The 16,186-nt window shown below is 29.3% G+C and overlaps 1 long non-coding RNA gene across 1 annotated transcript in view; it reads left to right on the plus strand.

Annotated features, from left to right (window-relative positions):
- LOC107441871 (uncharacterized) overlaps positions 1-16,186 on the plus strand; it is a 129,722-nt gene that overhangs the window by 21,685 nt on the left and 91,851 nt on the right. The window contains exon 2 of the long non-coding RNA XR_006225915.2: positions 4,498-4,634. This is a non-coding gene — a long non-coding RNA (uncharacterized lncRNA). The remainder of the gene's footprint in view (positions 1-4,497; positions 4,635-16,186) is intronic.

Genomic DNA, 16,186 nt, shown 5'->3' on the forward strand with positions numbered 1-16,186 from the left:
AAGCCTATATGGGTGCAAGTCCTTCACTCTCCATCTGCAGCTCTGCTTCATAAATCTGGTTTCTTTTCGTAAACAATTCTTGCAATTAGCTTCTTTCTTCCTGCCCCAGAAATATGTTCTTTTTTCGACTCCTTGAAGTGTCCAACTTGTGTACCTATCAGATACTTTATTTATAACTCTGCATGCTCCTCATCAGGGCGGGAAATATCATGTGCGCAGACGCCGGACTGATGCCGGACCAGCGCTTGTCCGGGAAAGTCCAGGGATAATGGTTTCTATTTTAGGATCTCTGGCTGTCAGGGGCTTTTGCAGCCCCAAGGTCAGATTTCTGCTCCCAGGGCGCCCTATTTTGCCCCCCCCCCCATCTTTACAAATGACTTCCGCTTTCCATATCGTAACTGAGTATTTTGATTATGAAACTAATCATCGTAAACAGAAAACCTGATCGCATGCAAAACTTGTTTTCTATTTCATTTTTTTTTTTTTTTAAATGATTGCTTTTTTTAAAAACTTGTATTTAAAAAAATTTTTATTTTGAAATAGTTTCATAATTTTTACCATTTTTATAACAGAAATATTTAATTTAAATAAGGCGAATTTTTAATCTCTGTAAAAAATTCTGGATCAAATTACGGTATAAAATATGGGCGCATCATCCGTAAAATTCATTTTACCGTAAAATCCATTATTACTTTGAAATATTATACCGTAATTTTTCACAGAAATATTTATTCAATTAGAATGATTCAGCAATTTTACGGTAATTATTACTGTAAAAATTACGGTATATCATAATCTTTCTGTTCTGTAATATATTCCGGTAAAAATGGATTTTACGGTAAAAAGTACCGAACCCTGTTTATTTTTACCGTTATTTGATCCTGATTTTTTTTTTTACAGTGCAGGCTTTGTTTTGTTTAACCATTAATAAAAATGAGTTTTTAATTTCCTCTATAACTTAAAATTTAGGTGAGTGATTCAAAACGAATACATTTTTATGTTTCAATATAAAAATATAAATCTCTAATATTTATTGAAGATAATTATACCGTAAATGCTAATTCCTTCCTTTTCTTAGAGGTGGTTGCAACCATAATTGAACTATTTGTTGAAAACTTTGGTATGCAACGTGCTGAAAATAGTATCAAATTTAATAGCATAGAAATTGAGATTTTTAAAAATCAAGATTTATTATCATTAACTTTTGAAGTGAAGTTAAATTGCCAGTCCTGCGTACTTAGAGGAAAACTCAAAAAATATAAAATAGCTTAAACATGTCGAAGGCTAATACCAAATGAAAAATAATGAATTATAATTAGTCAAAAAATTGTTCTGTCATTCATTTGGTAGAGTTATTTATGTCTGCTTTATTTTATAAATATCAAGGATTTTCAATTTTTAAAAGAATTTGAATTCAGTTTAAATTGCATCGCCATAGATTTGATGTATTAATTCAAGAAAAAGAAAAAAACAGTATTTTTTTTTCTTTCGCATTTGACTTACCGATTTTTATGAAGCTTGCCCTAGTAAGGGAATTGTTTTTTCGTATTACTAGACTTTATCTTGTAAAAGGATAATTATTTATTTTATTCAAAGCTGAGTCACGGTGACTCAGGGGATAGAGCGTTTGCCTCCTAATGAGGTGACTCCGGTTCGAATCCCAGTGATGACTGGTTGATACAAATTCTGCACCCGACACTCAACAACCACAACATAAAATATCCTCGATGGTAGATGGATCATGAGTTAGAATACTTTGTCTGTCCGGCTAACAGCAGGAGAGTTTCATGGTTTCCGTCACCACGTAACGCAAATGCGGGTTAGTTCCATCAAAAAGTAAACCAGAAAGCATAGTCTGTCCCAATGCTTGATCCAGGATTCCCCTTGTTTTTTGGGTTGGGATCAAAATTACAAGGCTACGTAGTTGAACTTTGAGAGTAGTAAACTAGGAACTGGATCGGCTGCTCAAAGCCGGTTATAAAATAAAATAAAAACGATTGAAGTTGCATAGATCTTAGAATTTACTTATCTATGAAAAGGTATTTTGACATACATCATTACTTGTTCATAAAAGTAAAACTGAAAACTCTAGGTCAGCAGTTTGCCTGTCGCAGGCTCTTTAAGCAACTTAAATATGACTTCCTATATTCTTCAGAATTTCTAGAATCTTTTGAAGTTTTAAGCGGAGGATCATAGCTCATCTTGTGAAACATCTCACTTTGATGATATTCATACAAAAAAAGATTCCCTTGGGGGCAAATATATTAAAATATTTTAATAAATGATTTTAAAAAGTAAAATAAAGTTTTTTTTAACTTCTTTAAATTATTAAAAAATTTAAAATGCGTAAGATGCAGCAATTACTTTAATAAAATAAAATAATTTTAAAACATTACTTTTATTTCAAATATGAAGTGAAACTGAATTAAATTTTAAAGAAAACATACTACCGTCAGTAGAAAGAGAACAAATGATAAGTGTCTATTATTAAATGCAAAGGAAATTAAGATTCTAAAAAAATGAAAATGTTAGACCTGTTTCCAATGAAACATAATTATAATTATTTATAATTACATTATCACTATAATTTCATAATTATTATTTTTATAATAATTATAACTTATCTAAAATTATTTTTTCTTATTCCAGAATAATTGCTTTTTAGTTTTAATTATGTCTTAAAAAATTAACTCCCTAATTTTTTCACGCACTGGAAATTGATTTACTGTATTATTTTATCCATAAAAGTGTTCAATTACTAAAATATTTTTTTCAAACCAATTTTAATGTTACTTAACTGCCGAATTCAAGCAAATTCTATTACTAATTAATTATTAAATTCATACGTATTTCATTCATAACATATTACATATTTCAGATATTACATGCATAACGTATTACACAACATTTTTATTCATACATATATTCATAATATTTCTAAATTATTGACTTCATGAAAATGTAATGTTGCTGAATTATTAAATTCATATTAGTTTAAATGTAACTTAATTAATTACTTGGAAAATGATATAATTACGTAATTATTAAATTCACGCGATTGCTGAAATTAATAAAATTTTAACTTTGTACCAATGTTAATATTATTGAATTATGAAATTGATACAAATTTTTTTAATAAGGAATCATTAAAAACACATGAATGCCAGTTACTTCATAGAAATTGCTGCATTCTCATACAATTAACTTCATACAATTGTCAATGTTGCCAAATTATGGCTTTTATACAAATGTTAATATTTCCTAATTATTAAATTAATATAAATGTATATAAATCTGCATTAACTTCATACAAATGTCATATTAATTTCCTATACATGTTAATATTACTGAATTACTGGCTTCATTCAAATGTCGCGCAATTATTATCGGTACCAAATACTATCGTAATATTACTGAGTTATTAACTCTATATAAATGTTAGTAATGCATTATAAATTTATTCTTTAGAGATGGTTTTCTTATAAATCACTTCATTTTTCCATTTATAAAGTTTGAAGTGATTATTTCAGTTTCTGATTCGGATCATCCTCGTGGATGTTTTCCGGACTGTCATCAATAGCAGTTTCTGTGCGACGTAAATAAATTTATACAGCAACAACTGTAGTTACATAGGAAAAAAAAGCAATTAACCCATGAAAACTCAAAATTAGCAAGTGTTTTCTAAATAAAATAAAGGTTATCGAACTGAACAATTTTGCGTTATCTCAAACTATATTACTACTGTTAAAATTATCGAATTCGACCACATTTACTACCAAACAGCGTGCTAATAAAAACTATATTTTGTTGTTAATTTTACCAAAAAATCACTACCACTGTAAAAATTACAGTTCTTCCATAGAGTCAGAAACACAGTAAATTTTCCAATATTTAAGAAGTTTTAACCGTGCTTTTTTCTCAGTGTAAAATTTGCTTCAGATAAAACAGTTTCTGTCAGAAATATCGCGCAGTGGACTTATCGTTAAGATACGGTTCTCAGTAGAACACCGAAGTCAAGCATCACTGGCTGCGGTCAGTGTGCGGGTGGGTGACCACTTGGGTTAATCTGCGTAGGGACCGAGGGTGTGCGATATTGGTCCTCGTTAAACTGTTCTACCGTAAAATGCTCGACTTCGTTTGCAGGTCGTCGAGCTACAGAAGCGGGGGTGCCATCCCTTCTGTAGAGAATCAAAATTGTGATGGCATGTCTTTGGATCATTCTCAGGGATGTTTCCCAGACTGTCTTAAATAGCCCATTGCGTAGCTCTAGTTCGACGTAAATAAACTACAACTGCAACTATTAGAAATATGAACACAAAATATAACCGTACTTACCACAGTTTTTATTTTACACTTGTTATTGTTTCACAACAAGGTATTTATTTGTAAAATCTTGAATGGATTTTATACTTATGTTTTGTTAATTCATTACAAACAATTTTCGTTGGATTTTAATAGTTCATATTTTATTAACTATCCTTTTTCAATTTTTTTAAGGTCTCATTGAGAAGGGGTGGCATGATTCAAAGCTGTCATAGTTGGAGTAGAAGAAAGGCCCGATAAACATAAGCCTCATTTTGAATTTCGTATCTTTATTAAACTTTGATCCATTTGCAGTTGCTTTGCAGAGACCGGTAAGCTTTATTTTGAATATAAATTGCTGTATACGATTATGAATGACTCATAATTTCGATCACCTTGATTATAAATTGTTTATAACCTATTCCAACGAGATCTTTAGTTTAGGTATCTTGGCTGAAAGGTTTATTTTGATTATAAATTCCTGTATAAGATTATGAATGACTCATAATTTCTATCCCCTTGATTATAAATTGTTTATAACCTATTCCAACGGGATATTTAGTTTAGATATCTTAGCTGAAAGATTAATTTTGATTATGAATTCCTGTAAAAGATTATGAATGACTCATAATTTCCATCACCTTGATTATACATTGTTTATAACCTATTCCAACGAGATCTTTAGTTTAGGTATCTTGGCTGAAAGGCTTATTTTGATTATAAATTCATGTAAAAGATTGTGAATGACTCAAAATTTATATCACCTTGATTATAAATTGTTTATAATCTATTTCAACGAGATCTTTAGTTTCGTTATATTGGCCGGAATGTTTAATTTGTTTATAAATTGTTTGCAAAAGATTATGACTGGCTCATTTCTATAATTTGGATTGCAAATTTCTTATCTATTTCCTTTTGATTATTAGTTGTTCATGATCAATTTAACTTTGATCATTAAAGGCTTATAATCTAATTAAATTTAATTATAAATTGTTTGAAATGAACTTTGATTGCAAATCATTTAAATTCTGTCATAAACTGTTTATAATCCATTTATTACTGATTATCATTTGATAACAATTTTTTAGATTTCAATATAATCTGCTTTCTGATTATGATTTCTTTTTTATTATGATATGATTTACGCTAGAAAAAAAATTTGTAATTCGGCTATTAGTCAGCAACAGTTGCTCAAAACAAAATAAGATAAAATATGGTAGGGTGATTTTTTGTCATTTTTATCGTCTTGCTTAACAATCATATTTTTAAACAACTGGCATATTAAAAACTAGTTTTAGAATATATAATAAAACAGAATTTTTGATTTTTTTTCAAATTTAAGAAACTTTTAGTTCATTTATCTTTTTGCAAACAAAATAATAAAATTACACATAAATTAAACTATAAAATTCAATTTCATAATATTTAAGCAATGCATCGTTAGAGTAATGAATGTATAACATTTTAGAAATTCTCAATATGGGAATATATTTATAAAATTATCTTAATTTACATATTATATGTATCACTCCCCAAATCAACTTCGGGATTACATTGAAATCACGACGAAAGCGAAATTCGACTATGCATGTATTTTTAAATATAGCTTTCTGTAATATTTTTGCATACAAATCTTAAATATAATCTCTTATCTCAAGTCTTTCTAAACCCAACTAATAAGCTATCTAATTTTGATGATATATGCTTGAACTGTTAATAACTTCTTCTAGCATCCACATCATACCAATAATGGATGTCTCTCAGCTGCGACTAATTTAACGCGCACCAGTTGTTTATCAAAAAACATATCTCAATTGAAGAGCTTAGTGAAAGAAGGTTCTAAGAGACTTTTTTCAACTTAATAAGCTATAAAAAAAATACATAGCAAAAGCAGAAAGGTGTTAATTAAACACATCTGAGCATTAAATACCGTCTTATTTGCTGAAGTGGAAATAAAACTCAATGCTTACGACTGACCTTAACTTTTTAAAACTCAAAATGGCGTACTTTGACAGTCACTCGGTATTTTCTTTCACTAAGTCTTTCTATGAAATACAGAGATAAAGTGTGTTTTAATCACTCTGTCAAAAATTAAGGTAAAAAGTACCGGCACTCAAGGTGCCGGTACTTTATACCGTAATTTGATTCGGAATTTTTTACTCGTTTTTTTTACATGATTTATTTACTTGCCCCACCACGGGATTCAATAAGAATATTCAAGCAACGAATAGAATCTCGTTCTTACACTCTTAGAAATGTCGGTTGTTATAATTAAAAGCATATTCGGTAATTTTGTTGAATACTCTTCTTTATTAAACTTCTCTGGCATTTGAGTCAATGTTAGTAAAGCTAACTTGAACTTGAATTTTATCCACTCTGCACAGCTTCCATTAGCATCAAAGAGATTTGGGTATAAATACATAGGTAATTTCTTTATCCTTTATCACTCATCCAATAATTTCTTTTCGTCTGTAGGGTCAGTCCAAGGCTCTAAAAACGTGTGCAGTCTTTCTGTGATGCACAACTTTACATAATTAATTAATCTCCCTTTAAAAGTATAAAACTGTTTCTCCCCGCTTTTAATATTTTTTAACTGAAAACTCACGATTCAAAGAAAATTAATGGTAGTTTGAGTTGAAACACAACATTTATCAGACAAATCTTACTCGCCAACATTAAGCAATCAGTCGTCAATGGCGAGTAGAAATTTCGCGCCCTACTTTATTATATATTTTTATATTTCTTGTTTAAAATGAATGCATATTTTATCAGTTATCGGTATGAGCTTTGTTGCATGCGAATATTAATAACGTATTTCCAATAAATCGCAAATATATGGAATCAAAGACTTACATTCTATTTTTAAATGCAATTTGTAATATTTATACAATACTTGTTAATTTTTTGAGATTGAGAAAGTTGTTCTTTCTTTTAATTCATGGATTTTTCTTTTTCTTTGAATGAAACTGAGCTTTTGGAATTAGCCAATTATAAAACTATTTAGTAAATCAGTCACAAAGAGATTCGTTACCTAACAAAACAAAACACGGCTTTCTTTCATTTTCTCCGTTTTGCTAATCTACATTATTAATTTTTTATTCTTTTTTGACGAGCTGAAGAACGTCTTTGATTGGTTCAAACAACCAGAAGAAGAAACGCCTCGTTTCTATTTTTATCCTCAAGGTTGCTTATTTGTTATTTGTGACGAAGACCAATAGAGGACGCTGACTTCGCCAAACGTGCCTCGGTCTATTGGGAAACTTTCGTAAGATAAACGAATAGAATAAAAACATTGTCCTGAAAATCTATCCATTTTTTTATGACTCGTTAATAGTTAATAGCTGTCTGCAAGAGAGGCTTAAAATTTAATTTTGAGCAATGAAGTACAAATATTGTTCAAACACAAAAACCTGTGCAAATACTTGTAACTGTAACAATGTATTCTCTTATAAAATATTAAACAACTTTATAAAATTTTCTTAAAACGGACGGCAGGTGTTTGAATTAAAAAAAATAATAATTGAATTACTTATTATAGTTGGAGAAAATTAATGTATGTATTGTTGGTTGAAAATTAAAATATTTCTATGAAAAGTGTTAAAAATAACAAATATCAAAATTGATTGAACCGTTCCAAATCGATTGTGTTGATAAGTTTGAATTTATTTATCAGTAATGTGATCTTTAATAATATAGTTAAAAATTACAATTAAACTATGTTGTAGTCAGATTAAAATTTGAAAAAATTATTGAAATATTGCTAGTTGCTTCAATTTAAAAATTTCAGTGGCTCAAGGAGATGACCTAGTTCACTGGCCACTAGGCAAGGCCTTGAATGCAGTGCTGCTTCATTTTAATAGTACTCACTCATTTTAATAGCCTCACTTTGTACGTAATATTATTTCTATTTATTAGTAAAATTATCTCACTTCATTTGTAACAAGTCGCATCTGGAGACCAGCTGGTTCACATTTTTAGATCAGTAGAATTGCAAGTATTTTTAGATTTAAAATTGTACAGTAAAAAATCAAAAGGCAAAAATCTGAGAAAGTATTAACTCATATTTGCATTTTCGACACTTATAAGTTTGTATTTTTAGATCTTGGATGTTTTGGGCCATTTTTCAGATTTGACGAAAATTTGCAATTAAAAATAATATTTGTTGTTCAGTACAATATATGCTATGGTTTTAAATTTAAAAAAAATGTTAATTGGCTCAATGGCACTTTTGAAGGTTACCAAAGCATGATAATGATAACAAATAATTAGCATTATTATCAATTGGAAACAAAAAGTTTTAGTATTAGCAATTTATAAATTTAAATCCCTTGAAATTAAAAGAGTGATTAGGCTATAAGGTATAAGCGCAAATGAAATTTTCTAGAGATGGTAAAATATAGTATTTCTTTAATTTTTTTATAGCTTATGTTAACTTACATACTTGTTTCTAGCACGCGTTTTATCAGGATTTAAACTACGAGTTAAGTGAGCTTCAGATATATCTCATTTTTCTCGAAATTTTGTCTGTTTTTCTGTCTGTCTAAAACTTTTGAAACAATCTGTAGCGATGCTTTGTCCATGACAGCACACGTTGAAGTAATAAAAAAAGACACTTTTTTTTCAGTATTTCAAGGGATTATATCCTTTTCGCTGTGATAGAAAATACTGCAAAAATGTTAGCAATCGATAACAAAAATCGCCGCTCCAATCGGTGAAGAAATTGAATTTACATCAGAGTAAGTTTAATCTGTAGCAACGGGTTTTAACAATGGAATTCCGCATTTTCAATTTTGTGCCCGAACTACATGACGCCGGAAAGTGGCGATTGTTTACAAATCACACCATGAAGATTTGCACACTGACGATTTGAAAAAAAAGAAGGAAAAAAAAAGAAGAAAAAACGATCCAAATCGGTACTTTTGTTCTTGATGTATTATCGAAAATTCATACAGAATTTCGTTTTTATATATACGTAGAGATATTACGCATAAGACTTTTTCCTCAGTTTAGTGTAAAAACTATATGTAGTAATTAAAACGAGAAAATGTTAACCAGCTTTTAAAATCCATCTTTCTTTCTTTAGAAATTGTTTTTCGAGTTTATTATAGAGATAATAAAAAAAAAATTTGAAATAAATAAGATCAATCTATTGAATGGTCTAAAATTGTGAATTTTTTTTAAAAAGTTTTAGATGATATGATGCGTCATATAACATAACGTAAGTTACACCGAAAATTCATTTTTCATGATTGACAGGCTACAAGCTTTAAATCATATTTTAAATTAGTCTGATGGTTAATTTATTTTCTTTAACATCTAAAAATAGGGAATAAAAATCATTTTAAGCATTTTTTTAAGTTTATCATTTTACATAAACTCGGCAAAAAATTTTAAAATTTCAACAAAAAAAAATAAATAAATAAAAATATTTGCAAAATTATATACTCTAAAAATAATAATTAAAGGATAATAATTTAGTCAGGCTTTCTTTAAGTTATGCTATGGGCTACGTATGCATACTTTTTATTTTGACTTAAATTATATAACGAGGTTTTAAGATAGACGAAACAGTTAAAGAGAAACATAGTTTTTCGTAAAACTCATTTAGATACAAGCTTAGCTGTTTACTCATTTACTGGCTTAAAATAGGAAAAGCAGGAAAAATATCAAAATTCCAACCAAAGGCTTATCCTATAATTAACTGGAAGTCTAATCGCTTAAGTCTTAATATTTTTGGCGAAATTATTCATTATTGCATTGAATAATGCAGGGAAAAGCCTTCAACTAAATTTTGTAAAAAGCCTGAGTTCAACGGATAGTATTTTTTATTCATCTACTTATTTATGCGTCTAGGTTTACTAATTTTGAAACTCCAACATTTTGCTTTAAACTGAGTCGCCCAGTTTCAAAATCTGACAGAAAGTGAAAATAACGTCTATGGCGTTTATTTTTCCAGTTTACCGATCGAAATTTATAATCTTGACTCCAGAATTTACTCATAATCCCATTATAAGGTTATTATACTTTATTTTATATTCTATTTTATTTTATATTCTATTTTATTTTATTCTATTTTATTTTATATTTTATTTCATTTTATTTCATATGTCATAATAGGGCGCTTCACCTATTATAACCTGTTCTGAAGAGCACGAAGAAACAGTTCGTAATAGTGAAGCGTACCTAGAGGCATATGGTGACATTTATTTTATTTTATTTTATGTGTCATAATAGGGCGCTTTCCTTATTATGACCTGTTTTGAAGCACACGAAGAAGTAGTTCGTAATAGTGAAGCGTGCCTAGAGGCGTATAGCGACATTTCTGGGCATGGATTCCTATGAAATTTTAATCCTGATGACGTGAAATAACTCCCCTAAAAGTTAGTCGCAACATTTGTGGGCCCACTTATATATAATGTTTCCATACTTGTACATTTTGCCCAAAATATAGACTAAAAATGACATTTAAAAAAACTGTAGTTTGGAGAGAGAAATCGATTGTGAAATTTGAAATTAGCGATACGAAAGTATCTAAGATCTATTAAAAAATCTCATTGAAAAAAATTTTCTCTAGTGTTATTTAAACATGTTTTTTATCCTACGTTTAAAAACAAATTGATCAAAATGCTGCCTTATTCTGATGATTTTGTTTGCATTGACTAAATTTTGTAGATTAATTATGTTTTCTGTTGCAAACATACAAATTCAAAACATTAATATATACCATTTCAGTGTTTCCATCTCAGAAGAAAAATGGGTGAGAATTTCTCACCCTTTCTCAAAAACAGGGTGAGATTTCAAAAAGTTAAGTGAGATTTCAAAAAAAAATATTAAATAAAAATCCTTTCTTTAATTATAATGCATTTTTAACATCTTCTAATTTTTAAAGCATTGAATATTGTTGCTGCATCATCATATGGAAAATATCAGCTATTCTCATTAGGTTGGTCTAATGCGTATTTGTTTCGTTTTGATCGTTTCTACCCACATTTGTTTCATTTTCATTTGTCCGTTTCGGAATCGAAGATATTGGCTTTACAAGGTATTTATCCATCTTACATTAATGTGCAAAAAATTTGAACGTCTTACATGAAGAAACCTTACCTACGGTAAACACGTGGTTGCAGAGAAATGCGTTCTGAAAGAGGTTCCGTGGTCCGGAAGGATGGTGTTCTGTTGTTCTTAAAGGTTCTGAACAATACTGGTAAATAGGGAAGCTAGATAATGGGGCAGATGTTGAAAATAATAAAAGATCCAGGAAGAAAAGTGAAACGGATTTTATTCTAAATGGCGCAAATGAGAAATTTTTTTCAAAATGCGAGAAATTCGCGAATTTTGAAATTGGTTTGTAGAATGCGCGAATTTCTCGCGGTAATCATTTTTTAATGCGAGAATATAAAAAAATATGCGAGATTCTCGCGTTCTCGCGCTGTAGTGAAAACACTAATGTCATTAAAATCGTAGCTACAGTGTAAAAATAAAGCTTGAAGCATGTTCCATTACGTAGCATTTTGTTTAAAAAATGAAAATATATGTTTATGTAACATAAGTTGTGATCTATAACAATTGGGTGGGAAGGGAGTTGTGGCGTGTGACGCTTTGTGACAATGGGCAGGAGGGTTTAAACTCTATTGGGAGAAAAAATGAGACCTCGTTTATGGAAAGTCTTTTAAAAAAAGACATGGCAGTGGAAAGAAAAATAAATATTTTAGTGAAAAATAAATTAATTAAAATCTTTACAAATTTGAAACATCTTTGCGCTTTTGAAATTCTTAAATAAGGGGCACATGGAATTTACTGACTTAAAAACAATTTTAACGTTCTGAGATTGACCAAAAGTGTGTTAAATTGCCCAAAATCCATAGTTCTGAAAATAGTTTGAACTAACTTCAATTGTAATCATTATGCACTTACTGCGTGTAAAAAAACTATTTAACTATAATATTTACTGATATTTGATAAATATTAGGTCAGGTCAGTAGGAAATGAAATTCCGCGATTAATTGTCGTAAGATTATATTTATAAAATATGTGTATAATGTATTAAAATATATCGTAATTGACCAATTGATATTTATAAAATTTTATACATAAAATTCATAATATTTTGAAAAATTTCATAATAGAGTTCTTTCTTTCTTAAAATATGTTTCAAGATGAGATTCTATACATTTTTACTTTTAGTTAACTTATTTTTGTCATTTTCTTAAATTAACAGAGTTTCGCACTTAAAACTGTACTACTATATCTAGTTTTGAACAGTTCAAAACGGAAAGTGTTAGCAGAAATGAATTAATTGTTAATTTCGTTCTGTTGTCCATTGTTCGTATTCTTTTAATATTGTTTAAAAGAAAAATTAGCAAAATCTAGCTATGATTGATTAATTGATTGATAAGAATTTTTGGCACAAGAGCCATGTTTTGGCTATACCTTGCATAAAACCAAGTAAAAAAATATCTAGCTATGAACAAAAGTGTTTTGGATAATTTAACACAGTTTTGCACAAAATATTTTATTTCAATAATAGTGGGAAGAGGTATGACGCAGCAGTTGAGCTCAATTATTTCAAAAAAATAAATAAATAAATGATGGATTTAAGTAAAAATAACTAACTAAGTTATAAAGTTAGTGCTGATAATTACATTTATGTCAACTAATCTGTAATAGACCCTCGAATCTCGCTTTAACTGCAGAACAATTTCAGAAAAATCTGTTCTACAATGTAGTATAGAATGTATGCACTGCCAATATTACTTCTAGATTTAAATATATAGAAATTGTATTTTGCAGTCTGAGAAAAATCTTTTGTCAAGCATAAACGTATAATTGAATTATCAAAATACCTATAACGCCAGTACATTGAACTATTTAGCAAAGTACAAATTTGCCTCAACCTTTATAATACGTTAAATTTAACACTGTTTACACTCAAGGTTAATAATAGTTTCACGTAATCAGGTTTAAATTGACTGCTGTTATGATTCAACACTTATTAAACTTTTTAAAGGCGTAGGATGAACCATATAAGCGTTATCATGAAAAATCAGTTTTAAAAATAAAAGAAAAATTTGATTAAGATTGACGATATCGATATAATATCAATAAAATCAACAACAACTTCTATCCTTTTACGATGGAAAATTTTGTTTTACAATATTTCAAATCTTGCAAATGTGGTTTTTCAATGTTTAAATGTTGTCAATGCTTTAAAATCACGCACAAAATATTCACTCTAATTTATATATATTCACCCTAAAAATATATTTATTCTATATTCACTCTAAAAACAGGTTGATTTTTGAAAAAAAATATTAGAATTATGAGACATAGCTTTGCTGCAAACGTAATTAAATTACTTGTAAACCTATTTTTTTTTCTTCGTATTCAGATTTTTACATATTAGAATACTCTACAAATTCACACTATTTTGAATATTGATGGTCTTTATACAAGATTATACAGAACTGTTTTTCAAAAATCTACACTAAGGTCAGGAATATCATAAAAACATGATTCACAATGAAATATATTGTCGCTCTAAGTTTCTTCTATGTGGGATACTGAAAGATTCGAGACAGGTTACAAATAATCATACTTTTTATTACAAAGGTGAGTTTACACAGCATTTTTGTTTAAAAGTAAGTTTTAATGTATGTGTTCGAAGTTGCGACTTAGAATTGTAATACATACCTCGCCATAATAATGTATCAGCTGGTGTATCAGCAATTACTTAGCGCTAAAAAAAGATTCATTCTTCCAACTCTATGCCCGATTCCATCAGGTTTCCGTACACTGTAGTTTTCATACAACCTTAAAGGGAAAAATCAATGCGAAAGAAATCTGGATAACAAGGTGGCCACACTCTCTTGCGCGCCTGGATTGCCTTTGATTAATGATACCCTAAAATGGAAATTTTATAGTGAAGCCTAGTTAATTAATAATCTTAGTCCAATAGTAGGGGAGAGTGGGGTTAATTGTAACANTTAAAACATTAGCTCTGTGACTATATTAGTTAGAATTTATTAAATACACCTTGTGCGCCACCTAGGAACCAAATCTAGAACCCGACACTCGAAATTTTTGCTCTGTTACAATCGTACCCTGTTACAATTGACCCCACTCTCCCCTACTCTTTTTAGCCCACTTTGTTTAAGAAAAAAATTATGACTAAAACTAGTTTAGCTCAACATTATCGTTCACAATTTTTTGTTTTTTGTAGAAGTGGGTTATAGATACATAATAATATTAACATTTTGAAGTGCCAGCTTTGCATAATTTTCATGTGCACAACTAGAAACTCGTATGAAAATAATAACTCATATGAAATGAGAGCATTGTTCCATTTTTGCTTAGTTAATTTAAACTGTTCTGTTTAAGATAATATTATCATTATAATATTTTCTTAAAGCAAACTGATACAGATTACTATTATTTATCCTTTTTATGAAGTGGATGTTGACGTTGACACCGTCTCTCTAAAAATCACAACAGTGAAAAGTCAAACTGCCGACTGGGTTATATGAACGTGTGGTGAGAAAGAGGTAGTTGAAGATATTTTGGGCCTCCCACACGCGGCGAACTGGTTCTAAAAATTACACTATCCATAAACTTCTGCTTTAAATCGTCTCATGCGCTGACTACACGAGACAAACAACCCAGGCTTAGGAAAAAATATCCTTTCTTTTTTTTTTTCCAACACAAATTTCTCACATTTTTACTATATGAAGATGGTTGCGTGAGCTATTTTTGGATAATTTTGCCTCCGGTCCTTGATTTTGATTATGACAATAAATAAATAAATGAATGTGTTATTTCCATAATGGAGACAGTCAGAATTCTATTGCATGTTTAACCATCTTTCATGTAATTTGTTTCAGACTTTAAAAAAATTCTTTGCTTTTCTCTTTTGTTTGGGCCAAAAAATATGAGTGTTTCAGACTCGGGCAGGTTCAAGTCCCTAACTTAGTTCTAGTGATATCTGTTTATGATTTGCTCTATATATACAGGGTTTTTGCAAATATAATCTTTAGAACACATTTTTAGAATCCTTTTCAAAAAGTAATTTAAAGCGTATGCGTATCTCAGCTAAACAAATGCAGAAAATGCAAAAAAAAAAAAAAAAAAAAAAAAAGCAAAATGCAATTGGAAGACGGTGGTGATTTGCTTAGCTCCGATGCAGGCATTTTCAGATTGAAGAGCTACGAAATTATGGCAGTTTGTAAACTGCGGTAACTTTGAAGTAATGCCAATTTTTCAATAATTTAATTGTCCTCACCTAAGGCAAAACAGACAAAAAAAAATTTAGATACATTATTTTCTAAACTAAAAGTATTAGTCATAAAAATAAATAAACTGACGTTGCTTTGCGAACAACGCTTTGGATATCTTAAATTTTTGCATCTTTTTTTATAAAAGAAAAATATAACTGAATTTATAACTTAAATTTAGACTATATGTTATTGAAAATTTCGCTTGTGCTATCATGTTCTCTAAGACCTTTACTAAAATATCTTAAGACGAAATTTCGATACAAATATATTAAGTTTTTTTTTCTTATCTTCCTAACTTAATCTGAATCAGTGCTTTCTAATACACTAAAGGCGAAGTCGCAGAAGTCATTTTATTGTAGATAAAATACCAGCGAATCACTATGATATTTACTGTGTTTCTAAATCTTAGTATGAGAAAAACATTCTTGGAAGAACTGACGCAAGATTTTATCTGTATTTGACATAGTGTCTATGATGTCTACATTGAGAAAAAAAAGTACTGTCAAAAATACCATAATATGGTAAAATTTATTGTGTTTCTGGCTCTATGGGAACAATAAAAAGTTCGGTAATTTTTACCGAAGCGCTTTGGTTATGATTTTGGTTAAATTAGC

The sequence above is a fragment of the Parasteatoda tepidariorum genome, chromosome 5, assembly GCF_043381705.1.
Source record: "Parasteatoda tepidariorum isolate YZ-2023 chromosome 5, CAS_Ptep_4.0, whole genome shotgun sequence".
Taxonomy (NCBI): domain Eukaryota; kingdom Metazoa; phylum Arthropoda; class Arachnida; order Araneae; family Theridiidae; genus Parasteatoda; species Parasteatoda tepidariorum.